The 11,503-nt window shown below is 33.8% G+C and overlaps 1 long non-coding RNA gene across 1 annotated transcript; it reads right to left on the bottom strand.

The window, feature by feature from the left end:
• Positions 1-7,417: 7,417 nt before the first annotated feature.
• LOC105108993 (uncharacterized) lies at positions 7,418-8,688 on the bottom strand. Its single transcript, XR_839151.1, has 2 exons — positions 8,640-8,688; positions 7,418-8,025 (listed from the first exon to the last, which is right to left on the bottom strand). It is a non-coding gene; the product is annotated as an uncharacterized LOC105108993 (long non-coding RNA).
• Positions 8,689-11,503: the final 2,815 nt, after the last annotated feature.

The following is an 11,503-nucleotide window of genomic DNA, read 5'->3' as shown; positions in this document are numbered from 1 at the left end:
CTTAAAAGACTTTTCTATTCCTAAGACAGCCTAATAAACGATAATTATACTTTTTACTGTGTTGAGTTGTGATTTTTTTTAAAAAATAATTAATAATAACATTTTTATAGAAGAAAAAAAAAATCAAACCAATCAACAGGAAATCACATGCCATCTGTATCGTTTAGCATGCAAGTATGAACATACAATTTATCTAGCATTCAATCCAAAATCGAAAAAAGAACGAAAATAAAGGGTTTCGTGGTAGTTTTATGGAGGGGCGGAACTTGGAAACCTTTCAGAGGCGCCGCGATTAGAAAAATTTTGGAGGAATTATTATAATGGATGGATTTAGCCATTTTGGTGGAGGAGGAGGTGGAGGGATCCAGTGCGGTGACTGAGATTGGAGGAGTTGGTTAAGTGGGTGTTGATGAGTGGAGGGAGTCGAGATCCGTGGGGTCCAGAAGGTGTCTACGTGGTAAGATAAATGGCAAAGTCGCTGAAAAATAAAATAAAAGGGTGATCTTTGCCTCCATCCCAAGCTTTTCCAAGTGGAAACAGCCTTTACTTCGAAAAGTGGAAGGAAGGGAACGGATAATCACTGTTTAGAGTAAGGCGGTGGTGGTTTTTTTAAAAATAATTTTTTATATTAAAATATATGTTAATAATATTTTTTTTATTTTTTAATATTAGTACTAAAAATATATTAATTTAAAATTAATAAAAAAATTTAATTTTTTTTTAAAATATTTTTAAAATAGAAAAACAAAGAAAAATGAAAAAACACAAAACCTTTACTACCCCATCACATGAAGGAAAAGTTGAAGCCGATTAAGATTCATACAAATGAGATTCTTCTAATCTTTCAATATTGTTTTCGTATTAGTTGCAGGTCTTCTTCTTCATCAAGGTAGCAATCCATGAAGTAGTCGGGCGCCTCCACAGTGAAAGGACGAATCTGATGGCTTGTCTTTAGTAAATGATGCATCGTATATTTTTGTCCGGATTTTATCTATTTTAATGGCCAAAAACTTAAAAATTTATTTTACAACTTGCTTTTAATTAAGATATTTATAAGAATATTTCTTAATAATAAATTTATTCACAACTTTTAAAAAACAAAACACCTCAAAACCAAACTAAATCTGAAATAAAAAAATCAACCTCAATTCAAATCTATTTAATATATAAAAACATATAATATAAACTTCTCTTATCAAATTAAATAATGTAGCATAATTTTTTTTTATTTTAGTAATTTAAATAGATATTAACAACAAGTTTTTTATGTTAAAATCCAGCCATTTTTCTCTTAATCAATAAAAAAAATAAACTCTATTTTAAATAAAATTTCTTGGAATTTATGATATATCACCCATATTTATCATGTTTTTCATTTTTATCTCTTATTTTTTAATCCTGTTTTTTCATAAAAAATTAAAATTAATTGCTTCTTAAATAGTGAGAATAAAAAAAACAGTAATCAGTGTACAGTGAAAACTCGTATCTTTTACTGTATGTCTTTTTGGCGATGGTATCACGACGCCTGTGGGACCAGTTGTGATCCGCTATGGTCACACCAACCGTGGTCACAACCCGGCTCCTGTTATATGAAAGGTCACACCAACCGTGGTCACAACCCGGCTCATGTTATATGATAGGAAAAAAGGAGCATTTTGATCCTATAGCGTTCCGACAAAAAACTCTATTTGGGTACTAATTGCTTGACCAATGCGTAGGACATGCCTTTGGCTACATCTGTTACTTGGGATGTGGTTTCCTTTCACAAAGAGCTATGTTTGGTTGTTTAAGAGCATCTTCTTGTGTTTTTTTTTTTAATAATGTATATATGATTTTTTTTATATGCATCCCAATGAAAAAAAAACCATTTTAAGAAATAAACAAAATTCTCGAAAGAACCAGTGATGAAAGAAAGAAAATGGTAGAAGAAAATGTGGCAGAGGCAAGACCTTCTAAGATAATAGACTAGAAATTTAGCCTTTCTTTTTTAAGGGAAGTATGACATGAAAAATAAAATCGGCCTCCTTGAATTAAATTCGCCATCTATTCCTTAATTTAAAACATGGAATGCTGCTCATAAATTGGTAAAGTAATCCTCGTAAGGGGTTGGCGCAGTTATAGGTGTTGGTCTTGTTCCTTCTGCTATCCTTTTCCTCCTCTTCTCTTGTTCTAGGATTTGCGATGCAATTAGAGGGGGGAAATTGAAAATTAAAAAAAAATTAAATCAAAGGCAACCAAGGCCGAGGGTAGTGAAGTAACTATATTTTAAAAAATTTAAATTTTGTTTGTGAATGTAGTTGTGATTATTTTTTTAAATTAACAATACCCCCGCTGTTAAAAACCTTACCAAGGATAGAGCGTGTAAGTTTCGAAGTCTTTTCTTTTAAAATATTTTATATTTAAAAATATATCAAAATAATATTTTTTATTTTTTTTTAAATTATTTTTGATATCAACACATCAAAATAATTTAAAAAATATTAATTTAAAACAAAGAAAAAATATAAAAAATTTCAATTTTTTTAAAATACTTTTAAAATACAAAAACAAACAACACCTAAAGACAAAAAAAACTTAGTGACCCAACTTAATTTGTTATCTTTCACAATTAAATAATTATATTATGCAAAGAAAATATAAAAATATCATCTAACATGACCCTTTCTCATAATAACTAATATCTTTTTTAAAAACTTTTTTATTTTTAAAACAACCTAATAAATGGTAATTATTTTTTTATTTTTTTGAATTATGAATTTTTTTTTAAAAAAAATTCAATAATAACACTTCTATAAAAAAAAAATCAAACCAATCCACAGCAAATCTAGTTTAGCATTCAGATATAAACATACAATTTATTTAGAAACCAATCCAAAAGAAAAAAAAAAAGGGTTTCGTGGTAATTTTATGGAGGGGCGGAACCTGGATACCTTACCAGAGGGGCCGCGATTAGAAGAATTTTGGTGGAATTATCAAAGGATGGATTAAGGTGGAGGAAGAGGTGGAGGGATCCAGTGCGGTAATTGAGATTGGAGGAGTCGGTTCGGTGGGGTCCAGAAGGTGTCTACGTGGTGAGATAAATGACAAAGTCGCTGAAAAATAAAATAAAAGGGTGATCTTTCCCTCCATCCCAAGCTTTTCCAAGTGGAAACAGCCTTTTCTACCTCATCAAAGGAAGAGTGGAGGAAGGGAACGGAGGATAGCTTACGATTTTTTTAGCCTGTTTAGAAGAATAAAAAAACGCAAAACCAAAGCCCTTCCTTGTTAAAGACTAAAAATCAAGGTCTTCTAATCTTTCAATATTGTTTTCGTATTAATTGCAAAATACATGGTATTGTTAATTTTTGGAGGGTTACCATTGTACATGAAGACCAAAGCTAAAATTATTTTGACTAAAAAGTGTAATTTTAACTAAATTTAATTTTAATTATATTTTGCATCCTGAATTTTTTTAATCATTATTATGCAATTTACATTTATTTTCAGTTTAGTCTGTCTTAGTTTCAAAATGATTTTTCCTACAGGGGTAGGCCCTTGTAAAAAACACATGCTAACCTCTCAAGATTATTACCTAACCAAAGAAAAAGATAAAGGGTGCAAAACTTTTAAGCGGAACAGTATTTTTAAACCACACAGAGTCTCAGGACTACCGGACTACCCCACTGAGTCTCGGGACTACCATACCACCTCCACACTTCTATTTAAACCGTATTCTCTTGCTCCTCTAATTGCCTCCTCCTCTGTTTCTTTCTCAAATTTGGTAATGCTATCAATACGATCTCTTTCTAATCTGACTTGAGACATTACTGCTTTTATTTTCTTCTAATTAAATATTCCTTTTTGTAGTTTTAAGCCATGGATGGTTACAGCCCACACCCCCCTGCACAAGACTCGGCCACAGAAGGCTACTCCTCAGCTGCTAAAGGAGGACTTGCTGGTGTCCTCGTCATGCTCCTTACTATCGTCGTTTATGTATTCTTCAAGCGCCGAAACTGCTCCGTGAGATTTGAGGTGGATGTTGAAATGCCAGAAAGGAGCGTCCATGCTGGAGGTGGACGTTGAAATGCAGAAAGGAGCGTCCATGCTGGGAAATAAGGAGGTAGCATGTAATAAAAAGTTGAAGCTGATTACGATTCATACAATGGGATTCTTCTAATCTTTCAATGTTAATATTTTCGTATTAATTGCAGGTCTTCTTCTTCGCCGAGGTAGCAATCCATTCAGTACTCGGGCGCCTCCACAGTTAGTTTTTAGTTATATCTACTGTATTATTGCAGATAAATATTTGGTCTATTTTCTCATTTGAGATCAGACCATTTTACTTTGTACTTTATATTTAATAAATGATGGTGTGAATTTTGTGTTGGAGTTAAACTAATATCTTCAATTAAAATCGTCAAAACAGATAAGGAATTATGGGCTTTTCTATCCTTGGAGTGGCGTTGCCACTGCGGTTGCGTTGGCTTCTGTGATCGCTTGAGCCTGTTGGAGTTGTCGCTTTTCGTGTTTTTTTTTTTTCCCCTGATCCTGGCAGCTGGATAGTGTGGTTCGATTTTTCTATTATCAGTTTGATTTATATATGTGGTGTGAATTTTGTGTTTGAATTAAACTAATATCTTCAATTAAAATCGTCAAAGCAGAAGAGGAATTGTGGGTTGTTTCTTTAATTCAATTTAGTGGGTTTTTCTATTATCAATTTGATTTGCTGCGTTCTTGGTTACCGCCGGCGAAAAATCTGGTCAGGTACTAGGACGTGACCAATTAGGACAGATACTAGGGGATTGGAAAGAAAAATGGCGCGTTTTTCTTTTTCCCGCTACCGAAGGCCGTGTTGTGAGCTGTTCGTTATTCCTCCAAAAGATGCAATAAACAGTGAAAGGACGAAGCTGGTGGCTTGTCTTTGTAAAGTAACGACAGTCCAAGCGTCTTAGGTACTATCTGTATCAAATCCAAGGTATCTTGATATAGCATTTATGCAGTAATAAATGATGCATTGTATATTTTTGTTTTGATTTTATCTATTTTAATGGTTAGAAAATCAAAAATTTATTTTACAACTTTTTATTTATTTAAAATATTTATAAAAACATTTTAAAAGTTATGATAAATTTGTTCATTTCTTAAAAAAAAAAACAACTCAAAAATCAAACTAATCCAAAATAAAAAATTAATCTAAATTCAAATCTGTTTATTTACAAACGTTTAAGATATAAAATATATAATATAAACTTTTCTTGTTAAATTAAATAATTTAGTATAAATATTTTTTATTTTAATGATTTAAATCAATTCCAATAATAAATTTTTTTATTATTGAAATTCAGGACATGAACCCGGTATCAAAATGAAATTTCTCTAAACTTATATGGCAATCATGTTTACCATGTTTTTCATTTCTATCTCTTATTTTTTAATAAAAAATTAAAATTAATTGCTCAGAGAATAATAAAAAAAAAGGTAATCAGTGTACTCTGAAAACCCGTATCTTTTACTATGTCTTTTTGGCTAAGGGATCACGACGTCTGTGGGACCAGTTGTGATCCGAGATGGTCCCACCAACCTTGGTCACAACCCCGCTCAGGTTCTATGAAAGGCAAAACAAAAGCATTTTGATCTTATAGCGTTCCGACAAAAAAATCTAGTTGGGTACTAATTCCTTGACCAATGCGTAGGACATGCCTTTGGCTACATCTGTTTCTTGGGTGTGGTATCCTTTCAGAACGAGCTATGTGTGGTTGTTTAAGAGCATCTTCTTGTGTTTTTTTTTTAATAATGTATATATGATTTTTTTATATGCAACTCAATGAAAAAAAACCATTTTAAGAAATAAACAAAATTCTCGAAAGAACCAGTGATGAAAGAAAGAAAATGGTAGAAGAAAATGTGGCAGAGGCAGCACCTTCTATCATAATAGACTAGAAATTTAGGCTTTCTTTTTAAGGGAAGTATGGCATGAAAAATAAAATCGGCCTCCTTCAATTAAATTCGCCATCTATTCCTTAATTTAAAACATGGAATGCTGCTCATAGTTTGGTAAAGTAATCCTCGTAAGGGGTTGGCGCAGTTATAGGTGCTGGTCTTGTTCCTTCTGCTATCCTTTACCTCCTCTTCTCTTGTTCTAGGATTTGCGATGCAAATAGAGGGGGGGAATTGAAAATTAAAAAAAAAAGATTTTTTTTTTATTGGGGATGATCAGGTAGAAGATTATTTAGGAGAGGGATGAAATTATTCTTTAAGATTAATATTAGTGAAAAAGATTTTTTATGGGTTTTTTTTTTGAAGAAAATTACTGCTGTTAGACTATTGTCAATTTTCCATCTCAAGAGATTAAGAAATATTAATGTCCAATTAAAATGTAAGAAAACTCTCACGTTGTATTCTTAGGCATATAAGATAATTTTATGTTAGCTACGGTTTAATTTCTTAAAAGCCAAAACAATTCATCGAGGATCTAAATTTTTGTATGTTTTTTGAAATTATTTTTAGATTAGCACTCCTTATCTTTTTTATTTTATTCATATTTTTTTAAATGATAATTATTTTTATATAAATTTATTTTCTAGGGCTTGCTTTAGGAGCTTTCTTTTTATAGTCTCTTTTTAAGGAAAAGAAGGGCGTCCATAAAACAAACACTCACCGCAGCAGTCACAGCCAAACTCTTTGTTAAATTGATCGGAGATCCCACTCCATGTCAAACCGATGGTGTTTCGGTGAGTTGAGCGTCGGATCGGTGCCAACTACATCTCCTCTGAGCGTTGATGAGGGCGGTTTTTCTCGCCGCCATCCAACGAGGGAGCCTTCGGTTGCAGTCGCTGCTTCTTCTTTTTTCCGATCAACTTCCGCCGCTGGTGGAGTTACTAGCGGCGTGAACCTGGACGGTTGCGTTGGCCGTCGTGATAGCTTGAGTCTGTCGGATTTTTCGCTTTTCGAGTTCTTTTTTTTTTAGGGTCCTGGCAGCTGGATCGTTTCGTTGTTGACGGCTATGCCGTGGTTTGGTGGTTTTATTGGTAACTGGTTCATTGGCTGTGTTTTTTTTTTTTCGAGAGGTGAGAATTGCTAGCGGAGATGGGTTGCGGTGGTGGTCCGTGGGTTTCAGTGCGTTAAGTGTGGGATCGGTGCCAACTCCATCTCCTCTGCGTGTTTACGAGGGCAGTTTTTCTCGGCTGTTTTTCTCGACGCCATCCAACGAGGGATCCAGTCTTTTTGCCTTCCGTTGCTTTCCCTTTTGTTTTTCACCCTCGACTTTCGCCGTTGGTGGAGTTACTAGCGGCGTGGAACTGGACGGTTGCGTTGGCTGTCGTGATCGCTTGAGTCTGCCGGTGTTTTCGATTTTCGTGTTCTTTTTTTTTTTTTTTTTTGCTCCTGGCAGCTGGATCGTTTCTTTGTTGACGGCTATGAGTTTTCGCTTTTCGCGTTCTTTTTTTTTTTTTTGCTCCTGGCAGCTGGATCGTTTCTTTGTTGACGGCTATGCCGTGGTTTGTGGTTTTATTAAACTGGTTCAATGGTCGTGTTTTTTTTTTTTTTTTTAATTCTCGAGAGAGAGAGGTGAGAACTGCAAGGGGAATGGGTTGCGGTGGTGGTCCGTGGGTTTTGGCTTTGTTGAGTACATAGGCATTAATCTTCTGTTGGAAAACAAAATTTGATTTTTTGTTCGATCTTTTGGTGAAAACCCGAATTCCTTTTTTCTAAAAAAATGTTTTTATGATTTTTGTTTCCTTGAACTCCATTTTTTTTCTCCCTGTCAGTAGATGTGAGGTGAGGTGTGATCAGAGTGCATTTCGGGCTTTTGAGTGATAATTCTATGGGTTTTTTTTTTTTTTTTGAATTTAGGATTTTCAAGAGCCTAAAGTTTACTCGTCTGAGATCGCAGACTTGTTGATTATGACATGGACTTTTCTGTACAGAAATAGCAGACCTTGCCTTCAGGCTATTTCGTGCTTAATCTTCTTTTTTCCAACAGAAAAGATAGCAAACAAGATCTTTGGCCGCTGTTGCACTGGGGCATCCATTCGTTTTCTCTACTTTCTGGATTCATGTTGACAGATTGTGCAATAAAACACACAATGCTTTATTCAGCAGCACACAGTCAAGATTAGATTCTGCTTCTCCTTCGTGTCTGGTCCATTCTGTCCACCATGTTCATCCTTTTTCTTTTTCTTTGAATTGTGTTGACATTGAAACCCAGCTGAAACCATCGCTCACATCCCATCTTTCTTCTTTCCCTTTTTTTCTAGGACAAGGTTCTGTTCGTAAAGATGAAAATAAAAAATGAAACACACCCCTGATACTAATGCTCACAGATAAATGAGGTGATTATGGTGCCGTGGTGACCACATAGTTGGCTTGCTCAAGATCAACAGCAGAATTTCCATTCCGTTGGTTTTAAATGGATACTTTGGTTTTACGTTTTCTGTTTTTAACCAATCCATTTGCCACTTTGATTTCCACAATTCCATGGCAGGTTACAGAACGGTCAACGAATAACATTACCGACCTTTTGATTAATAAATATAAAATATAATTAAAATATCAAAAATGATTTGTATTTTTTTCACGTATTCATATTGTTTTGATATCCAGATTGTTTTTAGTATATTGATATCCTTTTCCCAGCACTCTATGATTTAATGTTTTTAAACTTTATTGAGAGCTTAGTTGGTTGATGGAGATCGCTGGTACATGCGCTTCCATTTTCAAGATAGATCACAATTTCCCCCCCCAAGAACTATCTTCCGTTGCTCCTGTCATTTATCACCATGAATAACCTGACCTACCTTTTGCATGGAAACTAAAGCTGCTGGAGAACTGCATGGCCACCCCAAATCCAGATTGTGAAGCAATAATACGAAATTAGGGAAGGAAATATATATTTAGAAAGAAAAAAGAAAAAAGAAAATTGCTAAAATAAATGGTGTTTTGTGATATGGTATCCAGTAAAAACACTAACTCTTTTAATTTAATATTAATAATTAGAAAAAAATAAAGAAAAAACATTATTAAAATAAATAATATTTTATAAGGTCTGTAAGTTACAGTGCTTTTCCAAATTTTTGAAATTGTTTTTTTAATGACCCACTAATTTTGCACGGCCGACGTGCGTTTCTACTTCCCTTCAAGCAACATGTGCACTGCTCATGTTTAATGAAATAAAAAAAGCTTTTTGATTTTGCTGCGTTCTTAGTTAAACATGGAATTAATACCCTTGTAAAACGTGCAATGTGTTTTTTAAAAAAAAAAACACCAATTTTTTAAAATATTAAAAATAAAGAAAATCTGAAAAATATTATTAGAATATTATTTAGGAAAGGGAGGAAATCATGCTTTAAGATTAATATTAGTGAAAAAGTTTTTTTTATGGTTCTTTTTTTAATAAAATTACTGAAAATAAGACTGTTGTCAATTCTCCATCTCAAGATATTAAGAAATATTAATGTCCAGGTAAAATGCAAGAAAACTCGAGTTCTTTCAAGTCATCTCCATGTTCTTTAACAAATTATTGTACTAGTTCTACTTCAAACCCTAGTTGCAGTTGAAATTGCTAGCCTTGCAATAGTTTTTCAGGTCAAATTCTAGTGCGCAAAGCAATGTTTCTTATAATTCAAAAGATATTTCTATCTGGTAAGTTGCCTCATATATATTAGATTAGAAACATATTATTCCTTACCCCAATTGTGAATTAATCTCACATTATCTAGCACCAAAAATGTTTCCAGACAAGAGATTTTTCTACTAGTTACGGTTTAATTCCTCAAAAGCCAAGACAATTTCATTGAGGATATCATCCCACGATCAGGAAAAAGAAAATAGCAAGAAAATATCATCTAAGAACGTTTCCATAGAGGCCAAAATATTTCATTTTCATACCAAAAATAAGTAGGGATTGGAAATCAATTTCTCAGGAAAACTCAAAAATATTCCATATCATGTGTTAATTTGATGGTAGCCGTGACATATATAAGATAAATATCAATGGAATGTGAATTGTAATATGTAGGCAACTGATGGCAGAGAGCCTATAAGTGGAAAAGTTCGAAAAATAAAAAAATATTATTTTAATATATGAATCCTCCCTCCGATTGGCTGCATGAATGTCATTAGTGAACATTTTTATGAACTTGCTCTGCTTGGTGGTTAGGATAGTTTTCTCGAACATTGTAATATGGACGGAGGCTCCTGCCTCGTCAAATCTTCCTCCCTGGCAGCTGCTGGGCACCGCGCTCGCCTTCGACTCTGCATTGATAAAATCTTATTTTAGAAAGAGAGAAGACCCCACCCTCAGCCATGACTGTTTCTGCTAGCCAGGCTGGTATTATTTTCAAATCACCATTGATTACTCCTTAACAGCTTTTGTCGCACTTCTTTTTTGTGTTAAAATCTATCCTTTCGTTGGACAAGATTGCGTGAGCGCAAGTCTTTCAGCTTGGGATTTTCCGCCAAGGCAAAACCAGATTCTACATTTCTGTGGTCGTATATTGTTAGCGGCCACATTTAGTCCAATATACCTAGTAGAAGATACACGGAAGAACTTCGGTGATAAAACTTTTTTTTTTTTAACATTAAAAAGCATGCTGGTTTTATGAAATTACAAAGCGATCTTTAATATTTTAATTGTATTAGATATAATTTATTTTTTTTTAATTTAATTATTTGGCATGTGATTTTTAATTTTTATTTATTTTATCTTTAATCGTTTTCTAATTGAATTTTATTTTTTTGATTTAATTCATCATTATTTTATTTTATTTTTATTTTTATGATTGTAATTTCTTTTATTAATTAATTGTTTTTTTACAAAACCAAGATTGAGAGTCGACCCCATTACATCCAAGTAAGTCAATATAATTGCTCATGAAGCTTTTGACAAAGTCCTGTATACTTTTCCTGCTCCCCAGTACTAGGATTAGAGGAAAAGGCACCGAAGGATACCAACATAACATAGAATGATGCACAGAAATTATTGAAGTAATCAAGACTGGCCAACAAGTACATCCTTGTAAGGAGTTAGTGCAGGAATGGGTGCTGCTCTTGTTTCTTCGGCTGTCATTTTCCTCCTCCTCTCCTCTTCTACGATCAGTACTGGAGTTGGTGCAGGAATAGGCGCTGCTCTAGTTTCTTCGGCTATCCTTCCCCCCCTCCTCTCCTCTGCTAGGATTAGTGGTGCCTGGCCCTCCCACTCTCGAATCAAACGCTCTTGAGCTCCTCGCAATTTCTCGAACCTTAGTCCATCAATTTGCTCCATCTCGAACACTTTGACTACATTTGTTAAACCCCCAATGAAGAACATTAGACTTCCAAAGAAGCCTATCCAGACCCAAGTCTTGCCCTGCATTAAAAAACTTTCTTCAATCTAAACCTCCAGCTTTTTCCAAACAATTTGACTATTTGACACTATAGCGCGTTCACCAATTTAGTTAAACAATAATCTGGGAACCAACCAAAGAGGAAAATACATAAATATAAGGGGCAAATGGAAGATTGAAAACAAAAGGTTTTTTTTTTTTTT

Source organism: Populus euphratica, unplaced genomic scaffold (assembly GCF_000495115.2).
Source record: "Populus euphratica unplaced genomic scaffold, PopEup_1.0 scaffold204.1, whole genome shotgun sequence".
NCBI lineage: Eukaryota > Viridiplantae > Streptophyta > Magnoliopsida > Malpighiales > Salicaceae > Populus > Populus euphratica.
Note: the sequence above shows the minus strand (reverse complement) of the source record. Positions and strands in the feature narration are given on the sequence as shown.